General features: G+C 44.8%; 1 protein-coding gene across 2 annotated transcripts in view; it reads left to right on the top strand.

Annotated features, from left to right (window-relative positions):
* Nucleotides 1-27,555, top strand: part of NCOA6 (nuclear receptor coactivator 6) — a 1,393,760-nt gene that overhangs the window by 893,575 nt on the left and 472,630 nt on the right. The window lies entirely within an intron of this gene.

The following is a 27,555-nucleotide window of genomic DNA, read 5'->3' as shown; positions in this document are numbered from 1 at the left end:
CAGAGTGTTCACGAAATGCCTGGCATCAGTAATTGCCTTCTGCAGACTTCAAGGGATACAGATATACCCATATTTGGACGACTGCCTGATCCAAGCGGACAGCAAACACATACTTCTGAAACACCTGGCGTTTGTAATAATGTTGTTGAATTCTCTGGGATACACAGTCAACAAAAAGAAATCAAGACTAATACCCTCTCAAACAATAATTTTCCTGGGTGCCAGCTTGAATACAAACACCCAGATGGCCTACCTCACGCCAGAGAAACAAGGGCAACTAACTCATTACTTCAGAAAACTGGCAACCTTCACCAGGCTGACTGCAAGGAAAATCCTGCAGGCTCTGGGATTCATGGCATCTTGCATCCTACTAATCCCATGTGCAAAGCTGCATATGAGGAAACTTCAATGGTACCTAAAAAACTAATGGTCTCAACACAGCCACAGTTTGGAAACAATTATACCACTTATTCCATGTCTTCAAAAGGAATTTCTGGGCTGGGCTCAAGCATGCCAAAGAAACATAGGTCTCCCATTCTGCAAGCCTCAAGCAAATCAAGTCATCACAACAAACGCCTCGGACTACGCCTGGGGGGCGCACATGACAGATCGGTGCATTCAGGGCAAATGGTCCCAAAAAGAAAAGCACCTACACATCAATCAAAAGGAAATGCTAGCAGTAATAAATGCTGTTATGGCTTTCAAAGACCTACTGCATCCAGGCCAACTATTGATAAGGACAGACAATACCACAGTGATGTGGTACATAAACAGGGAGGAACCCATTCATACCCCCTATGCAGGCTAGCCATGTCTCTTTGGAACATGGCTCTGGAATTACAAATCCAACTTCAAGCACAGTTCCTGCCAGGCAAGGAAAACACGCTGGCAGACAACCTAAGCAGAAATATGACAGATCCACACGAATGGAAGTTGCATCCTCAAGTTTTTACAAAGATAATTCAAGCATGGGGAAGGCCAGACATAGATCTCTTTGCCACCCACAGAAATTACCAATTGACAAAATTCTGCTCAAGGACCTTTCATCCACAGGCCTGGAAAGTGGACGCACTCTCTTTCAGTTGGACAACAATGACAGTTTATGCCTTTCCACCTCTTCCTCTGCTGCCCAAAGTTCTATTAAAAGCCAGAGCAGACAGACCAAAGATGATTCTCATTGCTCCAGACTGGCCAAGACAGCACTGGTACCCACTCCTGAGGAGCCTGACGCATTCCCCACCATGGATCCTTCCGATAATGCCTCTTCTACTGACTCAGCACAACTTCAAAACTCTTCACAGTCAGCTGAAAACACTCAATCCAGCCGCATGGAGGATTCCTTAAATTCACAACAGACCCTACTCTCCAAGGAGGTGCAGGATGTCATTTTGGAGGCCAGAAGGCCTTCTACTAGAAAAGCCTACTCCGCAAAATGGAAACTGTTTTGTGCCTGGAATCAGAAAAAGGGTCAGAATCCTGAAATACTGAATTTACCTCAAATATTACAGTACCTAGCTGAGATGCTAAACAGTGGACTTTCATTCTCCTCCATCAAAATCCATGCCTCAGCCATTTCTGCAGAATACAACACTGATCCTCCTTTATTCTCTCACCCTCTCTTAAGACAGTTCCTCAGAGGGGCTAAGAATATAAAACCCCCAAGGAAGCAACCAGTACCTGCTTGGGACCTCAATTTCATTCTAGAAAAACTGACCCTGCCTCCTTTTGAGCCAGCTGCTTCAACAGAACTGCAATATTTGCCATGGAAAACAGCCTTCCTTCTGGCTATCACCTCAGCACACAGGGTTTCGGAACTACAAGCCCACATGGCTGTGCAGCCTTTCATCATTTTCCATCAGGACAGAGTTTCCTTACGAACCAACCCTTCTTTTATGCCAAAGGTAGTATCCAGGGTAGCCTTGAATCAGGCTGTCCACTTACCTACCTTTTACCCTAATCCACAAAACAAAGGGGAGAGACTACTACATTCCTTGGACATTCACAGACAGCTCCGTTATTATTTGGACAGAACAAAGCCTTTCAGAAAATCAGAGCAACTCTTTGTGTCCTATGCTTCAGATGCTCAAGGGAAGCCTGCTTCCAAACAGACAATCTCAAAATGGATAGCCCACTGCATTCGCTTTTGTTACTCTTTTCATGGTAAAACTGTACCTACAGGCATCAGATCTCACTCCACAAGGGCCACAGCTACCTCTGCAGCTTTCCTCAGGGGGGTTCCTACCAAAGATATTTTGGAAGCAGCCACTTGGAGTTCTGTACATACTTTCTCCAAGCACCATCACCTACCATTATACTCCAAATCTAGAGCGGGCTTTGCCACTGCAGTCTTGCAGGGCATCCTGGCTCCTCCTAGTTCCACTTAGTGCCTACCACCCTTTTTTTAGCTTTGGGATTCTACCCATCTGTTATGACTGCAGCTGTATGCACGATGAACATAGTACAGTTTTGTACCTACCATAAATGTAGATGTTCGAGTGCTTATACAGCTGCAGTCCAGGTTTCCCTCCCTCCTTCCCCTCTTGGGACAGGCCTAATGGCCAACACCTCCTCATACAACATGATTGGGGTATTCTTTTATGGTGTATTTGCTTGCAACTACTGTTTTTTGATTTTATTGCATTGCATTATTACATAAATTTATGTTTTGCCTTCCTTCTGGGGGTACCTGACATTTGGGGCAAGAAAAACTGAAGAAAATGACGTCGGCTGGTTCTTTTATACCCCTGTCGCACTGACGTCAGGGAAGAAGCGACGACATCCGACGCCGGACCTAGACTTTGGAATTCGGCCGACCGAGGACCCGCCTGACGGCAGGAAAACCCATCTGTTATGACTGCAGCTGTATAAGCACTCGAACATCTACATTTATGGTAGGTGCAAAACTGTACTTTTTACATGGGGGTGTTGGTGGAGGGTTATAATTTAGAAAGGTTTACTTATTGTTTACCATCTTTACAATGTTCAGAATTAACAGTTTATTTTCATTTATACTTTGTTATATCATTCCGGAATAAATAAATATTTATTCCAACAACAGTAGAGTTCAGTGAATGACACAGTTATAAAATCTTAGTGAAGGAAATTCCATTCCTTTATTGTGGGATTGAGGATTCTGTTTTTGCAGCACTTTCTTAAGCTGTTTGTCAGATATATGTCAATAAAAATATACAGATAAAACTCTCTTGAGTAATAATGGATGACTATATAAAAAATTGGGTAAGTATATTCCAAGAAATCTTACCTTGTCCTAGCAAAAAATGCAGTTTTAAGAATGATTTTCCAGTATGTAAAAGTAACAAAATCCACAGTCGAGTAAGAGATCCTACATTTTCAGATGCTGTCTCTCTTAAGTGTCCAGTACTCCTTAATAGAATTTCTTGTGGTCCGGTTTGCGTAAATTTAAAATGCAGTTGATGGAATTGGTGGTGTTTAGTCCAGGTGCTTTTTTTGTCATTTAATATGCCACTCGAGTTCTTTTTTTCTCCAGTCTATCATTCAAGTTTCCATTGAGTGGCATGTCATCTATTTTGTCTAGTATGACAAAGGTGAAATGGTTGTGTCCAAGCTACTACTTGGCATGGCCATGGGGTTGGAGGCCATTGTTGAGCTACCCTGTTTTTTAGTTTGATAGTCTTGCGTATGTAGAATCCATGGCATCTGCTGCATTGGGCTTGGTGTAGACTACTCTTTCTATGTTGCCAAAGGAATTACCAACCTAGTAACAGGGTAATAGAATCCGAGGGCCACTTAAGTACTGAGGACCTCCCAACTACCAGGCAAGTTTTCCTGCATTATTTTTGTTTACCTCAGCACCCTCTTGTAGGAGGCTGACTTTATACTTGTCACCTCAGATTTGGAACTGCATGTCACTGTTTTTACAACAGCATTTTATGGTACATAGATCGTTAATCTTCTGCAAGCAAGGGTATCTGCATGTGCTAGTAAGGTAATAATGGCACAGTTTCATCACTGGATAATCAGATGACAGGTGAGTAAGTGGGGAAAACAGACTAGTATATCACATGTTTACTCCTCTGTTAAAGACTGTGCAGCTGATATTGGGGCAGGAAATGTTGTTGAAGGTTGAAAGGAGATGCACTAGTGGCCAGAACCTGTTTTTAACAGGATTGGGGTGTAGTTGCAGAAATAAAGCAATTTTACACAGTCTATAATATTTTGAACAGCACATTTCCTATTGAAAAAATTAATGTTTAAGTGAAAAAAGGGGTGAGGAAAATTAGAGTTGCCGAGCACTGTAACTAGGGTTTTTTTGTGTTTTAAGCAAGTGACACTGTCTGTCTGGGGTATAACTGTGAAAATGAAACTTAAGAAAAGATTGCTAAAATTCACAGAGGTTTAATGGAAAATAAGTTTAAATATTAGAAGCACTGTGATCAACCAACAACAGTGGTGAGTGCTTTCAGCTTAATAAAAGACTTCCTCAGACTTTTCTCTAGCTACTTATGTTAAAATGTAAGTTATACTGCTCCCTTTTCTAGGCTGTGAGCCAGTATGATGATCGTGTTTCACTGTTGCAGTCCTTACAAATGGGTTATCCGGCTCTCAGTAGCCCACAGTTAGCCAGAATACCAAAGTCCTGGGTATATGACGTCGGCTGCGTTCGTTGTAAGCCTGATATAAGGATGTCCGGTACAAAGGAAGGCAGCCAACGCCATTTCCTCAGTCTTTCTTGCCGTGGAGCCCGAAGTAGAAGTATTTGCATGAGTGCCAGTCGGCCGAGTACCTTCTTGTTGTATTCCGACTGTTTAGTTGAAGACCTCCTCAGATAAGTACCCCGTTGGGAACCCTCTTTTCTTGCTTTAACAAATGTCAGAGAAAGTTAATAACTGTCTTGCCTGTGGAAAACAGATTCTGGACCGTGATTTTCACTCCTATTGTATCACTTGTTTGGGCCTTGAGCATGACGTCCCTAATTGTGTTCTCTGTGCTTCTTTCAACCTGCGTACCATTCACTGTAGAGCTAGGATCTTGTTCAAGCATTTCGGAGTTTGGCCTAAGTTCGTCGGTATGGCATCTTCTGGTCTCCCGACTTCGGATGTTCCTAAGAAGTACAAGGATAAGGACCGCGACAGGCTTAGGGTCAAATTAACCGACGACGTTCCTGTTAAGTTGGATGTAGGTCCAGCGGTAGCCAGTGAGGCGCTTTCATTGCCCCTGCAGTCCGCGGATGTTCAGCAGCAGGCATCTGTGGAGACCTTTTCTGAGTCCTCCATTCTGCAGGCTTCTACCTAGTCTTCAGACCCACCGCCAGTCGCCGTCTCTGATAGATTCAGAGCCGCTAAGCAGGCGCAGGCTTCTGAGGCCTCTTTTCTCCGATCGGAGACTAGATCCAGACCGACTATGTCGGTTCGCTTCTGTGGGGGCTAGGCCTCCCGAGTCCCTCTGGCTTTCTAGCAGGCCTTCCAGCCGAAAATCTACTCCAACGCAGGCGCCTGCCTCCCCTCAAATGCCTCAGGCTCAGATGGTTAAGATGGCTAGTGATCTCTTGACTCTTATCAGGGGCTTTCAGCCACCTCTTTCTAAGAGGGCTAGGGAATTGTCCCCACAAGTTTTGTCTGCCTCAGACTCAGAGGTTTCCAGCACCTCTGCTGGTGAAGAAGGAAATGTTCAGCTTTTTTCTAGTTTTGAGGATTCTGATGCAGAGGAGTCCATCCTTTCTGCCTCCCCTCCAGAAGATTTTTCTCTAAGAAGCAGATTAGGGAGTTCTTGGATTTGCCACAGCATAAACCTTTGGCTATCCTTCCGGTTTTGGAAGTTGTTGATGATGTTTTCATGGAGAATTCTTTGACTCCTAATTCTGTTCCTCCTGCTCCCAGAATGCCTGAAAGGTGTTAGAGTTCCTGATTCTCATCAGTTCCTTTTCAAGTATCCTACTGCTGATCCAGAGATTATTTCTCAGGGCCCTAAGGGTGTTAAAGCCACGGTTGCTAAAAATCCTGTTCCTTCTGACAGGGAATCTAGGGCCTTGGATAGATGGGGTAAAAAGGTTTATACTTCTTCCACTCTGGCTATTTGGTCTGTTAATTGTCTCTCTTATATGCTTAAGTATCAGCAGCATACTTTGGAGGCCATTAAGGCTAAAATTGCTGGTGTTCCTTCCCTGATGGAGAGTAAGGACATGTAAGATTTATTGAATTCTGCCACTCTTGTTACTAAACATTCTCTGGTTTTGACACTTTGGAGGCTTCTTGCAGGGCATCGGCCACTTGTTCTGTTATTAGAAGACATGCTTGGCTCAGGGAACAGCCCCTTTCTGAACCTGGCAAATCTAAATTATTGGATGTGCCCTTGCACAAGGACAATCTTTTTGGTAGCAAAGCAATGGAGGTTCATAGATAGGTACTAGGCTATCTGCCCGAGGGCATTTATAAGCTTAGCCAGTGTGTGTCGGCTTTCGCCGCCCCATTGATTAATTAACTGATCCTCTGTCAAGCAGAGCCAATGAAGTGATCCCAGGGGTGTATTTTCTGTTACCCATCCACTCGTCAAGGTTTCTCTTGAAGAGTGTTAGTGAGGGGTTCTGCCTGATGTAATTTGGAATTTTGTTCCAAAGCATAGGGAGTCTCTGTGACAGGAATCTATCCCTCCACCATGTTCTATTTATTGTTGTGGCGAGGTTTAGTTCACTAGAGTGAGTGGTTCGCAGTGACTTGGATTTCTTTAGGTGGAGCATGTCCATCAATTCTGAGTTGGACATGGCTTTGTAAGTCAGGCAGAGATCACCTCTGAGTAAGCGATATGCCACCGAGTACAGCTGGAGTGTTTTCAGTTGGGCTGCATAGGACATATGTTTGAGGCCAGTAATCCTCTTGGTGAGGTACTTTTGTAGTCTTTCCAGCTGTTGGAAGTGTCTTGTGAGGTGCATCCCAAATGAGGCATTGTACTCTATGATGGGTCTAATGAGTGACGAGTAGAGGGGCACTATAACCTCTTTATTTCTAGATGCAAACTTTTTAGTAATTAGATGGGCTACATTGAAGGATTTCCTAACTACTTTGGTAATATGATTGTCAAAGGAGCGATTAGTATCTACCTGGGTCCCCAGATCTCTTATTAACTCTTCTGTATTAAGTGGGCTGCCACCTATGTGGTAATTCGTGGGAGTTTTGTTTTTCCCAAATGGGATGACTATGCATTTTTTGGCATTTAGCTTGAGGCCATGACTTTGACACCAGGTGTCCGTCTCAGTAAGTAAGGCCCTTTTGGAGGATGTCTGTGTCAGCTGGAGAGTCAGTTATGGCTCCCAGTTTGCAGTCATTGGCAAACTTGGTTAGCCATAGTCCTCCTGTGTTTGCCTGTACTTCTGAGAATTATATGTCGAACAGTAGGGGTCCCAGGACCAAGCCTTGCAGGACACTACTTTTGACTGGTTTAGAGTCAGACCTGGAGCCCTCTATTCTTACAGTGTGAGTTCTGTCTGTAAGCCAGTTGGCAACCCATCTCTTGATGTAGGGGTTTATGTTCAGGCTGGTGAGTTTTTCTGTAATACCTGAGTGGGGAATGGTGTCGAAAGCTTTGGTGAAGTCAAGGTAGGCTGTGTGAACCACCTTTCCCTCGTCTATGGCCTTGGTGACTGTCTCAAAGAAGTCAACCAGGTTTAGTAGGCATGATCTGCCCTTAACAAAGCCGAACTGGGTCGGGTCAAGTGTTTGGAGGTTGCCAATGTCTTTGTTAATGAGTTCCATGGTGATGCGCTCCATAGCCTTGCAGACCAGGCTAGTCAGGCTTATGGGGCGATAGTTACCAGGGTCAGTTGTGGCCCATCCTTTGTGGTGAGGAATAACCGTTGCTCTGCGCCATTCTATGGGCACGTAGCCCTTGGAGAGGCTGAGGTTGAACAGCATGTTTAGGTGGCGGGTTAGTTCGTTCTGTAGTTCGTGCAAGACACAGCCTGGGACACCATCTGGTCCCATTGATGCTGTGTTTTTGGCTTTTGAAAGGGCTGTTTTCACCAGTGCATCTGTGATTTTCGGGACACTACACTTTTATGGTATTGTGGGCCTTTTTGGAGGTGAGAGGGGGGTGAAGTTTGCTCTGAAGCTATCTGCCAGGATGTTGGCAGTATCAGTAGGTTCAGTATATTTTGTGCTATTTTGCACTAGTTCAGTGCATATCTGCGAGTTGCCACTTAGATTCTTAACATAGCTAAAGAAGGCTTTGTGGTTATCTTTTGAATCCTTGGCTATTTTTCTTTCAAAGTTAGCCTTGGATGATTTCATGAGGGACCTTAGTTTCTTACTGATACTGGTCAGGGATGTCTTTCCGTCTTGGGATTTGCTTTTTATCTGAACTAGTTTCCTCCTTCTGTTGTGTAGCCTGTTTATTGCAGGGGTCCACTAAACCGGTTTCCTTCTCTTAGAGGAGTGAGTCTTGGTTTTGCTAGGGATGGCACGATCCATGCATCATTGTTAGGTTCTCATAGAGTGTATTTGTAAAGGTTTCTGCATCTTGGGCAGCGTTATCCTTTAACGTGGGGGCTGTGAAACTTACCACCTATGTCTTAAGGTGAAGTTTGCTTTAGAAAAGTTTTATACTGTGGTTTCCTTAGTTGGGGGTGGTGGTGGGGTGTGGACATCCAGAGTGATTAGTTTATGGTCTGATCTAACCAGTGACGTGTTGACCTCCGGTGTGGAACACCTGTCGCCCATGTTGGTGATGACCAGGTCCAATATGTTTTCACCTCTGGTAGGGTTTACCCAGCTGATCCAAGGCATTTGAGTTGATGAATTCCAGGAAGCGCTGGGCCTGGGAATTTGTACTCGAGTAGTTATTGAAAAAGTTGGAGGATAAGGCTAAATCTACGCAAACTGTTAAGGATTTTCTGCAAGTTCAGCTTCCTCGTTTTAGTAGGCATTACGTTTCTAAGAATTCAGGGTCGCACTAGGTCTAGGGGTTACAGGTCTTCCAGGGGACAGACTTCCACCCACTGAAAAGGCTAAGCACTGGCAGGCTTCATCTTCAAAATCGGGGAGTTCTAAGCAGACTTCCCAAAGCAAGCATTCTCAATGACACTGGCCTTCCCCTGCTTGCCTCTGCGGGCCCAGGGTTTCCTTTGGTGGGAAGGTTAGCCATTTGTGCAGATGTCTGGCACACTATCACGGATGACAAATGGGTACTCAAAATAGTATCCCAAGGCTACAAATTCTCCTTTCACACCTTCCCGGTCCTCCAGGGATACACAGATATTCCCCCACTTCAAAGGGCAGAAGCAGAAAAACAAGTTTCTTCTTTGCTAAACCTGGGAGCAATAGTGCCAGTTCCTGTACTACAGATAGGCCAGGGTTTTTACTCAAGACTTTTCTTGGTTCCCAAAAAAGGGGACACCTGGCGCCCTATTCTAGATTTGTCCATTTTAAGCACTTTTCTGGTGATTCCCAAGTTCAAAATGCTCACTCTTCAGCAGTTGCTGCCAATGCTAGCCAAGGATTCCTGCTGGTGACTTTGGATCTCAAAGAAGCTTATCTGCACATCCCAATAAGGGAAAGCTGCAGGCAGTTCCTTCGCTTCAGGGCGGGGAACAGGCACTTCCAATTCTCTGCACTGCCCTTTGGCTTATGTACTGCTCCCAGAGTTTTTACAAAATGCCTGGCTTCAGTCTTTGCCTTTTGCAGGCAAAGAAACCTTCAAATTTACCCTTACTTGGACGATTGTCTTATTCAGGAAAACTCTCCAGAGCAACTTCTAAAGGATTTGGACTTTGTAAAGAACCTTCTCACCTCTTTGGGCTTACACAATCAACGAAAAGAAGTAAAAATTGGTACCCACCAGGGAGATTGTATTCCTGGGAGTGAGTCTGAACACAGCCGCCCAGATGGTATCCCTCCCTCAAGAGAAGCAAATGGATCTTTCGAATTACTTTAAGACTTTGGCAGGCATGACCCAGCTCTCTGCAAGGCAATTCCTTCAAGCCTGGGATTCATGGCTTCATGTATTCTGATGATTCCATGTGCCAGACTGCATATGAAGAAAATACAATGGGACCTCAAAAACCTTTGGTATCAACAAACACAGGATTTAGACTTGATTCTTCCTCTGATTCCCTGCCTGCAGACGGAGTTCCTTTGGTGGGCGATGGCCTGTGCACAAAACAAAGGCTTACCTTTCTGTCCACCTCCTGCCAGCCAGACTCACCCCACAGATGCCTCGGACTACGCTTGGGGAGCACATCTAGAGGGCAAATGTATTCAGGGGACTTGGAGCTTATCATCAAGTGCATTTGCACATAAATCTGAAGGAATTGATGGCAGTCCAGCAGGACTTGATGGCTTTCAAGCATCTTCTCTCTCCTGGTACTCTTCTAGTCAGGACAGACAACACTACAATCATGTGGTACATCAACAAGCAGGGAGGGACTCGCTCTTACCCTTTGTGCAGACAAAGCATGATACTATGGTCCATGGCAGCCTCCATGGGCATTCATCTGATAGCTCAGTTTCTTCCAGGAAGGCTCAACACAGTGGCAGACCAGTTGAGCAGGCAGGTCCTCGATCTTCATGAGTGGCAACTAAACAAGACCATCTTCTATCACATCATTCAGTGTTGGGGCACTCCCCAGGTGGATCTCTCTTCATGTCCGACCAACCACCTTCTTCCAACCTTTTGCACCAGGGATCATCATGACAAAGCTTGGAAAAGTGGATGCTCTGTCCTTCCCCCTGGACACAGCTATCAATCTATGCATTCCCTCCTCTGCCTCTTCTTCCCAAGTGCTGTTAAAAATAAGGGACGAAAAACCAAGGGCCATCGTCATAGCTTCAGACTGGCCCAGACAGCATTGATATCCCCTTCTTCGCAGTCTCTCCCAGTCTCAGCCTTGGCATCTTCCCCTGATACCAGATCTCTTGGTTCAGGAGGGGGGGAAATTCTGCATCCTCACCATCAGACTCTGCATTTGGCAGCCTGACTTATAATTTAAATCTTTCCCAACAGGTAGTTGAGGTCCTTCGTGAGGCCAGGAGGCCTAGCACTAGGAATTCTTACACAGATAAGTGGGAAAAGATTCTCCATTTGGATGCAGACTAGAGGAGAAGACCCATCTCAACCTACTCTTCCTCTTATTGACTGTCTGGCAGTCTTGCTTTAATGGTGGACTTTCCTTCTCTTCTATCAAGATTCATGCTTCAGCTATTTTTGCTCATTGTTCCTTTGAGCAACCCATTTTCTCTTATCCCTTGATGAAACAGTTCCTCGGGGGAGCTAGCAATTTAAAGCCTGCCAGAATCGTACCTACCCCTGCTTGGGATCTTAATTTTGTACTTGAGAAACTTACTCTGCCTCCCTTTGAACCTGCTGTATCAGCAGATTTGAAGTTTCTCTCCTGGAAAACTGCCTTTCTCTTGGCCATTACTTCAGCTAGAAGAGTGTCGGAGCTGCAGTCCTTAATGGCAGTAGAGCCTTCTATCATCGTCCATGTGCATCGGGTTTCTCTTCGAACTAATCCCTCTTTTATGCCTAAGGTGGTTTCTAGCCTGACTCTTAACCAGTCTGTCCACCTGCCTACCTTCTTTCCTAATCCTCAGAATAGAGGAGAAAGGTTACTTCATTACCTGGATGTGCATAGACAACGTAGATTTTACCTGGACATGACTAAACCTTTTTGAAAGTCAGATCAGTTGTTGGTCAGTTTTGCTTTTGGAGCTCAGGGCAAAGCTATTTCTAAACATACTATTTCTAAGTGGATTGTTCATTGTATTCACTTATGTTACTTACCCTGTGGAGGAACCTTGCCATGCTGTATTAGGACCCATTCTACTAGAGCAACCTCTACCTTGGCAGCTTTTTTAAGAGGTGTACCTACTAAGGACATCCTGGAAGCAGCTACCTGGACTTCTGTCCACACTTTCACTAAACATTACAATTTAGCCTTGTTTTCTAAGTCCAGGGCTGGTTTTGCCACTGCAGTGTTGCAGGGCATCCTTGCCAACCCTTAATCGGTGGGTGTTCCTCCTCCCTTTTGTTTTTTTTTTTTCCTGAGCTTTGGGAATCAACCCATTTGTAAGGGCTGCAACAGTGAAACACGATGAACATAGTACAGTTGTGTACACTTATAAATGTAGATGTTCAAGTGTATTCACTGTTGCAGTCCTGGTCCCCCCCTTCCATCCCCCCTTTTTTCCTAGGGCACAGACCAGGATTTTTCTTTTCCTGGTCTAAATTGTTTGGGGGGCTCCTGACAGTTAAGGCAAGAAAAACTGAGGAAATGGTGTCTGCTGCCTTCCTTTGTACCTGACATCAGGCTTAAACCGACATCATATACCAAGGACTTTGGTATTCTGGCTGACTGCGGGCTACCGGGAGCCGGATAACCCATTTGTAAGGTCTGCAACAGTGAATACACTCTAACATCTACATTTATGGTAAGTGTACACAACTGTACTTTTTCGGTCTTGCAGTAAAAATGTTTTTAAGTCAGTTCACTTTACCTTCCACTAGACCTGTCAGTCTTTCAGTTCTAATCATTCAGCCCTGTATTTCTACCCACCCTAAGGTACTTGTCAGCCCTCATCTAGTTTTGCAATTGAAAGGATTAAAATGTGAAAACATTCTAAGTTAGTCCAAATAAACTTTTTTAAGACTTGTTTAGCATTCTCAGTTCATAGTTCAGGTCGATCAGAACCCTTTTGCCAGAGTTCAAAAAGCTAGTAAGACTGTGTCCCACGGCAGGCAGCAGCATACAACTGAATTGTTACATACAAATCAGATTGTTTGATCTGATCGATGCTAGTTTGAATTTTTCCCCTTTGTTGAGGGCTATTTTGTAGTGATTTATAGCCTGAAGATAGAGGACAGTGGTGCCTGGATTTTAAAATAAAATTCTAGTGGAATGTCTTGAGGGAGTCTTAAGAGGACAAATTTAAGTGTTGCTGGCTGTAATAAGAATTTTTTCATTACTTCTGCTTTCATTTTTATTTTAAGCTTTAATTTATAATACCCAGTTGCTTACTTGCTACTGTTACAGAAAATGTAAGATGTTCTTCATGTTTCACTGTTGCAGTCATCACATTTGGGTTATTGCTGCCAGGGTAGCCCTCGGCCGGCCCGAATACCAGAGACTTGTTATTTCTGCGTCGGTTGCTGTCGCTTCAGGACTAAAGTCAGGTCGTCAGTAGTATAAACTAAGGCAGTCGACACCATTACATCAGTCTTTCTTGCCATGAAGCTTGAAGCAGAAGCAGTTCGCATGAGTGCAGACGGCCGCTACCTGAGTTTTCATCTTCCGAATTGAAGTTGAAGTCTTCTAAAGCTAAGTACCCCGTTGGGGATCCTTTTTTTCTTGCACTAAACAATGTCAGAAAAAGTTAATAATTGTCTCGCCTGTGGAAAGCAAATACCACACCGAGACTTCCATTCTTACTGTGTCACTTGTTTAGGGCCCATACCACGACGTCCCCCGTTGTCGCTTCTGTGCTTTGTTCAACACCAGAACTATCCATCGTTGGGCCCTTATTGTAGCCAGATATTTTCGCTTACAGTCCTCAAATTCCGATATGGCTTTGGTAAGCTATCCGGCAGCAGATCTACCAAAAACAACGTAAAGATAAAGACAGAGACAGACCACACAGGTCCAAACCTGTCGACGACGCTTCCGTTAAGCTAGTCGTCAGTTCTCCTGTCCTCAGTGAGGCGCGTTTGCAGTCCCTGATGCCCGCTACTGTGGATTCTCATGCCACTATTGAGACCCTTTCGGAGTCCGGTATGCTGAAAACTCTTCTTCGACTAAGGAACCTGCGGTCATCTCTACCTCGGATGGGTCTGGAGCCACTGACGTCTTCTTTCACGACTACCGTTCTTTCAAAAACAGCAGAGTTTCTAAGGCCCAGGGTACGAACCACACCCAAGAGACCTACGACCCACTGTCAGGCTTCTGTTTCCTTGCCTCAGTCTCAAATACTTAAAATGGAGGAAAACCTTATCGTGCTAATCAGGGAAAGCCAAGCTATACCCTCCTAAAAGAAAAGAGATCTAGCCCCTGTAGTTTTGTCTGAAGAAGAGTCAGATGAATCTGATGCATCCTGAATATGAAGACATCCAACCCCTCTCTACTTATGAGGATTCTGATGCAGAGGATTCCATTCCTTCAGCCTCTCCCCCAAAGGAATTTTCCTTTGGGGAAATCCTGCATACCTTAAGGGAGCATTTCCAATGGGAGAGTCAAGACTACCCTTAGTCTAAAAAGAGACTCGGGGAGTTCCTAGATCTTCCACAACACAGACCCTTGGCCAACCCCCCCAGTCCTGGATGTTGTGGAGGATGTTTTCCTGGAATCCAGCTTGACTCCTGACACCCTCCCTCCCGCACCCAGAAAACCAGACCGGTACTATAGAGTCCCTGACTCTCACAAATTTCCTTTTAAAATACTACTGCTGACCCTTAGGTAATTTCTCAAAGGCCTGAAGGAATTAAAGCAACCTCTAAGATTCCCACCCCCTCAGATAGGGATTCCCAAGCACTGAACAGATGGGGGTAAAAAGTATACACCTCAGCTACTCTTGCTATCAGGGCACTAAATTGTCAGTTCCATATGCTGAAATTTTAGCAACATAGAACTGCGGTGGTGGTGCTGCAGTAGCGCTGTCGCCTCACAGTAACACGTTGTCCCGTTTGATTCTCAGCTAGAACGTCTTCTGTCTGGAGACATGCGTAAATGGGCATACCTTCGTTGAAGGTTGTGCGTCAGGGCTGGCAACTCAGCATGTAAAAATCTACTGCCAATCATTAGCGGACTGGAGTTCCGCTGTGGTGACCCCTAACCGGGAAAAGCCGAAAGTCACAACAACAACCCTGGAACTCCTTAAACAAAAAAATGTCTTCCTTTCCTGCTCTGGCAGAATCAAAAGAATTACAAGAGTTAATGCATTCTGCAAGTCAAGTAACTAAACACCTTGCAGTGTGGTTTGACACCCTGGAAGCTTCTTGCAGGGCAGCAGTCACTGGATCTTTTATTAGAAGGCATGCATGGCTTAAAGAGCAGCCCCTGCCAGACCACGTCAAATCTAAATTGTTGGATGCCCCCTTGCACAAAGATAACTTATTTGTCAGAAGTGTTCTTAAAAAAGATGGAAGAAGAAGTAAAATCTATGCAAACAGTTAAGGATTTCTTGCAGGTCCAGCCACCTAAGTTCAGCAGGCATTGTCACACCAAACATTGGTCCTTTCCTGCTCCCAGTAAGCCAGTCCAGCCTGGACCCTGGGGAACCAGACCCCCCAGACAGCAGCCACAGGAAATGCAGAGATCTAAGCAGTGGACTTGCCTCCACTTCAAAGCCAGGGAGTTCTAAGCCACCCCCTTATGGTAAAAACTCACAATGACTCTCCTCCCCGACCCCCTACCTCTGCCCAACTTCTCTTACCCCTAGGAGGAAAACTCTCCTTTCACGCAAACACCTGGGCCACCATTACCAACTACCACTGGGTTCTGAACATAGTGTTTTAGGGATACATATTTTCCTTCCACACCCTTTCAACCCCAAAAAGGTTTCCCAGATGTATCACCAAACCAGTGGGCAGAGGCTCAAAAGCAAATCCTTTCCCTGAGAACAGATGAGCCAAGGTTTCTACTCCAGACTTTTTCTGGTGCCCAGAAAAGAGGGCATTCTAAACACCTTCCTGGTGGTACCAACATTTAAAATGCTCATCCTCCAATAGCTGCTTCCCATGCTGTCCAAGGACACTTGGCTAGCCACCCTAGATCTGAAAGAGGCCTGCCTCTACATTCCTATCAGGGGAATCATGCAGGAAATATCACCGTTTCAGGGCAGGATCTCAACACTTTCAGTTCTCTGCACTTCCCTTTGGCTTATCTACTGCTCCTCACAAAATGTCTGGCTCAGGCCATTGCCTTTTGCAGACAAATAAATATTCAGATTTACCCCTACTTAGATGACTGCCTTATTCAGGCAGACAGCCAGGAGAAGCTGCTCAAACACCTGGCATTTGTAAAGACACTACTAACCTCCCTAGGGTACACAATCAACGAAAAGAAATCCAAACAGGTGCCCACCCAAAGGATTATCTTCCTGGGAGCAAGCCTGCACACAGCATCCCAGATGGCGTACCTTACACCAGAGAAACCAGATGTTCTTCATGTTTCATTGTTGCAGTCATCACATTTGGGTTATCTGCTTGCAGTAGCCCTCAAGTCGGCCTGATTAATAAAGTCTTGGGTCATGCATCGGTTGCTGTCTCTTCCTTGATGTCAGGGGTATAAAACATGCAGCCAACGCCATTACATCAGTCTTTCTTGCCGTGCGGTGCCCAAAGCAGAAGCAGTTCGCAAGTGCCGGTCGGCCGACTCCTGAAATTTTCATTTTCGAGTTTCGGAACCAAAGTCTTCAACTAAAAGCTAAATACCCCATTGGGGAAACTTCTTCTTGCTCTTAACCGATGTCAGTAAAAGTAAATAATTGCATTACTTGTGGAAATATGCGGTGGTGGTGCTGCGGTAGCGTTGTCGCCTCACAGCAAGATGTCCCGTTCGATTCTCAGCTAGAGCGTCTTCTGTGAGGAGACATGGTATGAATGGGCGTACCTTCATTGAAGGTTGTGCGTCAGGGCTGGCAACTCGGCACGTAAAAATCCACTGCCAATCATTAGCGGACCGGAGTTCCGCTGTGGCGACCCCGAACTGGGAAAAGCCGAAAGACACAACAACTTGTGGAAATCAAATACCTCATAAAGATTTTCATTCGCACTGTATTTCTTGCCTAGACCCTGACTCCGGCGTACCTTGCTGTCGGTTTTGTGCCTTATTTAAACCAAAAACTATCTGTCGCCTGTATATTTTCGCTTCTAAATATCTTGGTGCTCGGTTGAACTATCCTGATATGTCTTCAGTAAGCCATCCGACTACCGACATTCCGAAAAAATGCAAAGATAAAGACAGGCTGCCTAGGTCCAAAGCTGCCAACGACGCTTCTCCTAAGCCAGTCAACAGTTCGCCGTTACTCAGTGAGGTGCTTTCACAGCCCCTGATACCCGCTACTTCAGATTCACAGGCCTCTACTGAGACCCATTTGGAGTCTGGTATGCCGTGAGATGCTTCAACTGTGGAACCTGCAGATGTCTCTACCTTGGATGGGTCTAGAGCCGCTGTGCAGGCACCGGCTCCTGAGGGGGTGTATTCAGGCCTACTAACTTGCATATTAAATCAACGCGATCTTCTTCTTCAAGGCCTAAATCTCGAACCATCCCTAGAAAACTGACGCTCAGACCGCATGGTCAGGCCTCTATGCCTAAAAAGAAAATGGTAAGAATGGCTGAAGACCTTATTACTTTAATTAGGAGAAGCCAACCCTCCCTCTCTAAGGGACGTAGGACCGAGTTTGCTTATGATACTTCTGACCAAGATTCTGAATTTTCTGTTTTTTTCTGATGACCAGGGTTTACCCTTATCTACCTATGAGGATTCTGATGCTGAGGACTCTATTCCCTCTGCTTCTCTCCCAGAGGATTTCTGTTTTGGTGAAACCTTGCATACTCTCAGGGAGTATTTTCGTTGGGGAAAGTCAGGATTTCTCTGATTCTAAAAAGAGGCTTAGGGATTTCTTACTCCTGCCCCAGCATAGGCCTTTAGCCATACCTCCTGTACTAGACATTGTTGATGCCTTTTCAGAATCTAGCTTGGCCCCTGACTCTCTTTCTCCTGCTCCCAGAAAACCTGATATATATTACAAGGTCCCTGACTCTCACAAGTTCCTTTTTAGAAATCCTTCTGCGGATCCTGAGACTATTTCACAGGGATCCAAGGGCATTAAAGCTACTAATGCCAAAAATCCTACCCCCTCTGATAGAGGCTCCAGGGCGCTGGATAGATGGGGTAAGAAGGTATACACTTCTGCAACTCTGGCCATTAGGGCCTTAAACTGTCAGTTTCATATGTTAAAGTATCAGCAGCATATTATTGGATTGCTTAAACAGAAAATGTTGTTGATTCCTGATTGTGCTGAAAGTAAGGATTTTTACAGGATTTACTGCATTCAGCTGAGCATGTTGGAAAAACATACTTTGCAGTCTGGTTTTGATTCACTAGAGGCATCTTGCAGGGCTGCTGTAACTGGGACTGTACTTCGAAGGCATGCTTGGCTTAAGGAGCAATCCTTGCCAGATCATGTTAAAGCAAAATTACTGGATGCTCCCTTAAACCAGGACCGCCTGTTCGGCAAAAAGGCAGAATACGTTCTTAAAAAGATGGAGGAAAAAGCTAAATCCATGCAAACTGTTAAAGATTTTTTTACAAGTACAACCTCCAAGGTTTAGTAGGCATTGGCCTTCCAAGAATTGGTCCTTTCCTGCCTCTTCCAGGCCTTTTCAGTCCAAACCCAGATCCAGCAGAGCACCCAGGCTTCAGTCCCAGGGTACACACAGGACTAAGCAGTAGGGGGCCTCCACTTCCAATCTGGGAGTAATAAAACTCCCCCCTATGGTAAACTGTTTCGATGATTTCTTTTTAAAACTTCCAAGCACTTCTCAACTGACTGCCCCTTTGGGGGGGTAAGATTGCTCTTCATGCCAAGAACTGGGAACTCATTGCCCAGGACAAATGGGTTTTAAATATTGTGTCCCAGGGATACAGATTTCACTTCCACACGTTACCAACACCAAGCGGGTGGCCAGATCTACCCCCAAATCAATGGGCAGAGGCTCAAAAAAAAGTACTTTCTCTCTTAAGCATGGGGGCTATACAGTTGGTACCAGAAGAGGAAAAAGGGACAAGGTTTCTACTTCAGACATTTCCTGGTACCCAGAAAAGACAATTCATGGCATCCTATCCTGGACCTGTGTACTCTAAACACCTTTTTGGTGATTCCAAAATTCAAGATGCTAACTCTTCACCACTTGCTCCCTATGCTAGGCAAAGACGCCTGGTTGGCAACACTAGATTTAAAGGAAGCATACCTGCACATCCAAATCTGGGAATCTTGCAGAAGATACCTACACTTCAAAGCAGGCTACATGCACTATCAGATGTTCTTCGTGTTTCACTGTTGCAGTCATTACATTTGGGTAATCTGCTGGCAGGTTGCCCTCAGTCGGCCTGAATTCCAAAGTGTTGGGTCCTGCATCGGTTGCTGTCTTCTCTTCTATGACGTCAGGTCGTCAGGGGTATAAAACATGCAGCCTACGCCATTTTCTTCAGTCTTTCTTGCCGCGCGGTGCCCGAACCAGAAGCATTTCGCAAGTGCCGGTCGGCCGACTACTGAAATATTAGAGTTTGAGTTTCAGAACCGAAGTCTTCACTAAAGCTAAGTACCCCGTTGGGAAAACTTTTTTCTTGCTTTTTCCCCGATGTCAGAAAAAGTTAATAATTGTGTTACTTGTGGGAAGCAAATACCTCATAAGGATTTCCATTTATACTGTATTCCTTGCCTAGGCCCTGATCACAATGTGCCTGGCTGTCAGTTTTGTGCTAGATTTAACCAACGCACTATTAAGCATCGGTATATTTTTGCATCAAAGTATTTTGGAAACAGATTTAACTACCCAGAAATGTCGTCTGATAGCAATCCGATTACCGGAGTACATAAAAAATGCAAAGAAATGGACAGAGAAAGGCAGTAGAGATCCAAAACCAATGACGAAGCTTCTCCTAAGCCAGTCACCGTTTCGCTGGTACTCAGTGAGGTGCCTTCGCAGCCCCTGATACCCGCTACCTTCGAGTCGCAGGTCTCTACCAACACCCATGTGGAGTCCGGCATGCCGCAAGATACTCAAGGTGTTGGACCGACGGATGTATCTTCCTCGGATGGGTCCGAAGCCGCTGAGCAGGCACCGGCTTCTGAGGGTGTGTTCATACCTCAACATTTGTACATCAAACCGACGACAGCTGCAAAACCTAAGACAAAAGCAACTTCTAAAACTAAAAAAATGACGCATGAGCCCACGTGCACAGGCCTCCATGCCTAAAAAACAGATGATCAAAATGGCCGAAGACCTTATTACCTTGATCAGGGGGTACCCATCCCCCGCCAGATAAGAGGCCTAGGCAAGACACTGATTATGAATCTTTAGATCAGGTTTCTATTTCTTCTGATTCCCCTTCTGATCAGGAATTATGTATACCTCCCTGTGAGGATTCTGATGCTGAGGAGTGTATTCCATCTGCATCTCCTCCTGAGGATTATTCATTTGGAGAAACCTTGCATACTTTGAGGGAGCATTTCCACTGGGAGAGTCAAGACTTCTCAGAATCAAAAAAGAGGCTCAGGGATTTCCTTCTCCCTCAGCACAAGCCTTTAGTCATTCCCCCTGTTTTAGACATTGTGGATGATGTGTTTTCGAAGTCAAGTTTGACCCCTGACTCATTACCTCCGGCTCCCAGTAAGCCTGACAGATATTACAGGGTCCCTGACTCACATACATTTTTATTTAGAAACCCTGCTGCTGATCCTGAAACTATTTCACAGGGTCCAAAGGGAGTTAAAACCTCAACAGCAAAAAACCCTACCCCCTTTGACGGGGATTCAAGGGAATTGGACATATGGGGAAAAAAGGTTTATACATCTGCAACCTTGGCAATCAGGGCCTTAAACTGTCAATTTCATATGCTTAAGTACCAACAACATGTTATGGGATTGCTGAAACAGAAAATGATGTTGATTTCAAAATGTGCAGAAAATAAAGAATTGCAGGAATTATTGCATGCAGCTGAACAAGTTGGAAAGCATACTTTGCAATGTGGTTTTGATTCTTTAGAGGCCTCCTGCAGGGCTGCAGTTACTGGATCTGTGAGTAGGAGGCATGCTTGGTTAAAGGAACAAAATTTACCTGACCATGTTGAAGCTAAATTGCTAGATGCACCTTTACAGCATGATTCTCTGGTATTAAGGCAGAAGAGGTTTTAAAGAAAATGGAAGACAAAGCTAAGTCTATGCAAACTGTCAAAGACTTCTTACAAGTGCAGCCACCCAGATTCAGTAGACACTGGCCTACTAAAATTGGTCCTTTCCTGTGTCAGACAGAGCTCAAAGGGGCAAATCCAGACACCCTAAGGGTTCCAGATACCAGGCACAAGATTCTTACAGGTCAAAGCAATGGGGCGCATCCACCTCCAAATCTGGAGGAGATAAAGCGCAAACATACAGAAAGCAATCCCAATGACTTCCCTCTGCCTACTCCAAGCACTTACCTTTTGGCAGCACCCACAGGGGGAAAATTAGCACTGTTTGCTCAAAATTGGCAGTTAATAACCCAGGACAAGTGGGTACTAAACATTGTATCATAGGGATACAGATTCCATTTCCACACTCTCCAATGACAAATGGTTGGCCGGATCTGCCTAAAAATCAATGGGCAGAGACACAGAAACAGGTTACGTCCTTCATGGATATGGGGGCCATTCAAACAGTATCAGAACAGGAAAAAGGACAAGGTTTTTACTCAAGACTGTTCTTGGTACCCAAACAGGACAAGACCTGGCGGCCAATACTGAGTTTATCGATTTTGAACACACACCTGGACATTCCAAAATTCAAAATGTTCACTTTGTAGCAGCTTCTGCCCATGTTGGCCAAGAATGCTTGGCTGGTGACTTTAGACCTAAAAGAGGCATACCTGCATGTCCCAGTAAGACAGTCGTGCAGAAGATGCCTCAGATTCAAGGCTGGCTTTATGCATTCCCAATTCTCTGCACTGCCCTTTGGCTTATCTACTGCGCCCAGGGTCTTTACAAAGTGCCTGGCACCAGTAATTGCATTTTGCAGGCAAAGAAATGTACAAATATATCCTTACTTGGACGACTGTCTCATTCAAGCAGAGAACAAGGACACTCTTCTACGACATCTGGCTTTTGTGAAAAGGCTTCTAACATGCCAAGGGTACACAAATGAAAAGAAATCACAACTGGTACCCTCTCAAAAGATAACATTCCTGGGTGCAAGCTTGAATACAACTGCCCAGATGGCTTACCTCATGCCGGACAAACAAAGGCAACTGACTACTTACTTCAAACTGATGGCAATAAAAACCCAGTCTTCTGCAAGACAAATTCTGCAGGCTCTGGGCTTCATGGCATCCTGCATCCTACTAATTCCATATGCAAGACTGCATATGAGGAAACTTCAATGGTATCTAAAAAGTTTATGGAGTCAACATTCACACAGTCTGGAAACAATGATTCCTCTCATTCCCTGCCTGCAACAGGAGTTTCTATGGTGGGCAAAGGCCCTTCACCAAAACATGGGCAGCCCTTCTACCCCCTGACAGCCAAACCGTAACAGCAGACACATCAGATTATGCCTGGGGGGCCCACATGGCAGGAAGATGCATTCAGGGCATATGGGCACCAGAACAAATGCATCTACATATCAACCAGAAAGAGATGCTTGCTGTTCATAATGCCCTAACAGCCTTCAAGGAATTACTTCATCCAGGACAGCTACTGATAAAGACGGACAACACCACAGTCATGTGGTATATAAACAAGTAAGGGGGCACACCACTCATACCCCCTTTGCAGATTAGCCATGGCACTGTGGGACACAGCTTTGACCTACCAAATACATCTTCAAGCTCAATTCCTGCCAGGAAAACAAAACACTCTGGCAGACGATTTAAGCAGAAATCTTATGGATCCTCATGAGTCATGGCATTGTGGAACATTGCCTTGACCTATCAAATACAACTACAAGCTCAATTCCTGCCAGGAAAGCTGAATACTCTGGCAGACTAACTAAGTGGAAATCGCATGGACCCACATGAATAGAAACTGGAACCATGGATTTTCAACATGTTGACATGCAAATGGGGGAGTCCAGACAGATCTTTTTGCCTCACCCCAGAACTATCAGTTGGACAAATTCTGCACAAGAACTCATCACAAAAAAGCCTGGAAAGTGGATGCTCTATCCTTCAGCTGGAAAAACCTAACAGTCTATGCCTTTCCCTCTCTGCTCTCCAAAGTTCTACTTAAAGTCAAACAGGACAAATCAGAAATGATTTTGATTGCTCCAGACTGGCCTCGACAACACTGGTACCCACTCTGCGCAGTGTGTCACACCTTCCACCGTGGCACCTGCCACAGACACGTTACCTACTGTCTCAGCAGAACAACCAAATTCTGCACACTCAGCTCCAAACTTTGAATCTTGCAGCGTGACTAATCACCTAAATTCACCTTTAGCATCCCTCAGCAAACCTGTGATGGATGTCATTTTGGAGGCAAGAAGGCTTAGTACTAGAAAATCTTATGCTGACAAATGGAAAAGATTCTGTGCCTGGAATCAGTCTCAAGGGATAAGCACAGCAGTGCCCAGTATTCCTCAGATTTTACAATACTTAACTGAGATGCTTCACAAGGGCCTGTCCTTTTCTTCCATAAAAATCCATGCCTCAGCCATTTCAGCTCATTACAACACAGAACCTCCCCACTTCTCTCATCCTCTGCTAAAGCAGTACCTCAGAGGGGCCAAAACCCAGGAGAGCTCCAACCCCTGCCTGGGACCTCAATTTTGTATTGGAAAAACTCACTCTCCCTCCTTTCGAGCCAGCTGCTACTGCAGACTTTAAATTTCTCTCCTGGAAAACAGCTTTCCTTTTAGCAGTCACTACAGCTAGAAGGATTTCCGAATTACAGGCTCTTATGGCAGTGGAGCCTTTCATAATTTTTCATGCGGACAGGGTATCTCTCAGGACCAATCCATCCTTCTTGCCTAAGATGGTATCCAGTGTGGCTCTTAATCAGACCATTCCCTTGCCAACTTCCTTTCCCAATCACAGAACAAGGGGGAGCGGATTCTGCATTCATTGGATGTGCACAGACAACAAAGAAAATCTGAACAACTACTGGTGACATTTGCTGCAGGGGCAGAGGGAAAGGCTGTTCCAAAGCAAGCTATTTCCAAATGGATAAGCCATTGTATTAGTTTCTGCTATATTCACCATGGAAAAAAACCATGGGGATCAGATCCCATTCCACCAGGGCTGCATCTACTTCTACAGCCTTTCTCAGAGGTGTTCCTACCAGGGACATTCTAGAAGCTGCTACCTGGAGCTCAGTTCATACGTTCACCAAACATTACCATTTACCTTTTTTCTCTAAATCCAAAGCTGGCTTTGCCACTGCTGTCCTGCAGGGCCTTGTAGCTGGTCCTAATGCTGTATAATTCCCTCCAACCAACCATAGCTTTGGGAATCTACCCAAATGTAATGACTGCAACAGTGAAACACGAAGAACATAGTACAGTTGTGTACACTTACCATAAATGTAGATGTTCGAGTGTATTCACTTTTGCAGTCCTTGTTACCCTCCCTCTAGCCCCCTGTTTTTCTCTGGCTATGCCTCTTCTTTCTTTCACTATGCTTAAAAGCCCTTTTGGTGTATTTCCTTTTGGGATTGGAGGTATTTTTTTGTGTTTTTAATTTTATTTGCTCCCCATTTGGGGGGTACCTGACATCTGGGGCAAGAAAAACTGATGTAATGGTGTCGGCTGCATGTTTTATACCCCTGACGACCTGACGTCATGGAAGAAGGGACAGCAACCGACGCAGGACCCAAGACTTTGTTAATCAGGCTAACTGAGGGCAACCTGCCAGCAGATTACCCAAATGTAATGACTGCAACAGTGAATACACTCGCTACTTTTATAGTAAGTGTACACAACTGTACTTTCCATAGATCACTGCAAGTGGAGTCCAGGGGAAATTTAGCAGAAATCCAGGGTAGAAGCTGATACATTGATTCTGCACTGGTTTTGGTGTTGGTGACATAATTGAATTAATGCATCCATTTTCCAAGGTGCTTGTTTTGTTGGTGGTCATGTTGGTAGTAACTTAAGCAGGTTAGATCAGACTTTGTCACAATTGGCAGTTTCTAGCTCATCCTTTGAGTAGCCTGAAGGGTAAAATCTTCCCAACATGTCCTGGGTCTGCCCCTATTGGACTTGCATTTGTTACACCCCTTTTAGAAGACATCTGGAGGGCATCATCCGAAGGTGTTTAAAGCCCCCTTAGTTGACTAGCTGACTTCTCAACCCAGAGAAGCAGTGGCAGTACTCCAGAATCTCCTTAAATTATGACTTGCCAAGTTAGTCAGCTTATGGTTTAAGAAAAGCCAGATACCCTGTAAAACAATCCCGTTTCAGTCTCTGTATTTGTTATTTAATCCTTTTCAGTCACTGCCCTTGGTGAGAATGGGGAGACACAGATTGACTAATAAATTGTGATCTTTATCTTTTGCCTCAGCTCTTCTTTCACCACCCCAAATGCAGTTCTGTGCCTGCCGTAATGCTACAGCTACACCCATTCACTGGTCAGTCTTCTGATACACTTTTCCTTCATCATTAGTGAAGAAGAACTCAAACTATTCAAGTTTGCTGCTGTTCCTGGCTTGCATAGAGCAGGCCATTGTTTTCTGAGAGATAACCATGACTTCTGCTTTAGAGATGATTTCATCCCAGCTGATTCACGTTAAACAGCAGATCTCTTGATTTCACACTGTTTAGCAGTCATTCAACGCCAAGGGGACAACAGCAGGATAGTGTGTTTGTCGCAAAGTTGCAGTGGTCCATTCCTAAACCTGGATAATTCCAGAATTTGGCTCTATGTTACTATTGTGTCCATGAAAATTGCAATCAGAATTGGAAGTCAAACTCGTTCTTAAAAGTTGCATGCTTACCTTTATCTTACTTGTCTTAACACTAAGAATGTGGGGACAACTCTCACTTCTCAAATACATGAGGTACATAGCAAGCAGCAGTGGTTTTGCGATCCCTTGCATAGCACCTCCAATGAAACTTCTCAGGCTACACTGTTGTATGCTTTCTGCAGGCCCATAAAATGGGTAACCACTGTTGGTAAACTCCCAGGTTTGTCCCATAGATCTGCCTGGATGAAAAATTGATCCCTTGTTCTAAGGCCAGGACAGAATTCTCATTGGCTTTCCCAGGGATTAACTGTGTGATCCCGTTATAACTGCAATACACCTTCCTGCCCCCCTCCTGAAAACGTGTACCATTGCCTAGTTTGCTAATCCAGAGGTACTATCACAGTCTTCCAGTCAGCATTGAAAACCTGCATTAACGGTAGCACACCCATCTCTCCCCATAGTCATGAGAGATCCACCCACTGCCAAGTGCCTAGAGCCTTTGGCATTTCAAGAAGGATAGCATCTACTACCTCAGCCGTGCCATTGAAATGGATCCATTCCCATCACCCTCTTCTGAAATAGTTTATTCAGAGGAGTACGTCTGCCAGATTTTGGAGTTCCTCAAAGTGTTTTACATTCCATTGAGGTTCGTGTTTCTCTGTATTTTTATTAATGAACAATGTTGGTAATGCTTCCCATCTGCTGATTTGCATATGGTTTGCCAGAACCTCTTCAAAACAGTTGAAAGTAACTTACCATGGCTTTGCCCAGCTTGCTTCTCATCTGGACTCCAGTTACTTTTTTTATGGTTTGGCAGTCTTGTGTATAGTACCCCCCCCCCCCCCTCCACACACACAACACTGAGTGGAAGGCCTGTTTTTTTTCTTCCCAAGATTAACAGATTAACCCCACAGCTGTTGTCCACCAGTAGGTGTCAAGTTTACAGCTCAAGCATCGACTGCCTTTCAGTCATTTCTCCTTACCATCACTTCAGCTACTGAAGTTGTGAGCAAGGAGTATTCAAACTCCTTCCCCACATAATGAAGAAGCAGCACTTCTGAAGTTAGGAAGTGAACTTGTAGTTCTTAGACACACACTAAAATTTTGGGTTTTCTTGGGTCTGTCCAGATAAAAATCATGGTTGTCTGACCCAGCTTACCACCAAATGATTATTTGACAGTTCAGAACATGTCTTGACCAGATTGTCCAGAGCATGTAGTCTTTAGCAGTTGTTCTTATGAGTATCCTTGTATTTGAACATGGTTATGGGTTAATCCATGACTATAGCTTTGAAGTACAAACCGAAATAAACTCCCCATTTAAGCTTATGCAGACCATGCTTCCTAGTGACACCCCTGCATTTAAGTGTCATTCTCCACATTTGTGTTTAAGTTTCTCTGCAAGGCCACAGATTCGGTATGTGGTGGTATACTAAGCACCACATCTCCTGCCTGTAGTAATGCTGATTGAGTACTCCATTTAGATGTTAGACTCGTGTACACAGACAACCAGGAAGGTTTTCCTTTCAGTATCTCAGTCACATTGGCAATGTCCTTTTTTAACTGAAGAATGACACCTTTCAGAGGGCCTTGTGAGGATGCCCATGTCTGCCAGGGGCCTCCTAAGGTTTACCTTCAGAGTAGGGTAGGACCATTCTTACCCAAGAAGTCTAGTTTAGAAATTAATGCTGTGTATAGAGGTAAGACCAGCTAAATCTGGCAGGCACTTTTTAAGCCTCCTGCAGTGCTTTGGATCTTTCTGTTGTAGTGAGGTAACATCCCATATCCCAAAAGCCATTTGTCATTACCTGTGATATAGTCTGTTCATCTGCTGTAGACCTCTGGACTGGCAGTGCACCTGATGTCAACATTTTGCCCAGCAGCTGATAAGCTCACACAGCAGCTCCACTGTGTACTGTTTCAAAACACTGTCTT

The sequence above is a fragment of the Protopterus annectens genome, chromosome 12.part0, assembly GCF_019279795.1.
Source record: "Protopterus annectens isolate FY-2018-M chromosome 12.part0, PAN1.0, whole genome shotgun sequence".
In the NCBI taxonomy this organism is placed as follows: domain Eukaryota; kingdom Metazoa; phylum Chordata; order Ceratodontiformes; family Protopteridae; genus Protopterus; species Protopterus annectens.
The sequence above is the reverse complement of the archived record's forward strand: the minus strand, read 5'-3'. Positions and strand labels throughout refer to the sequence as shown.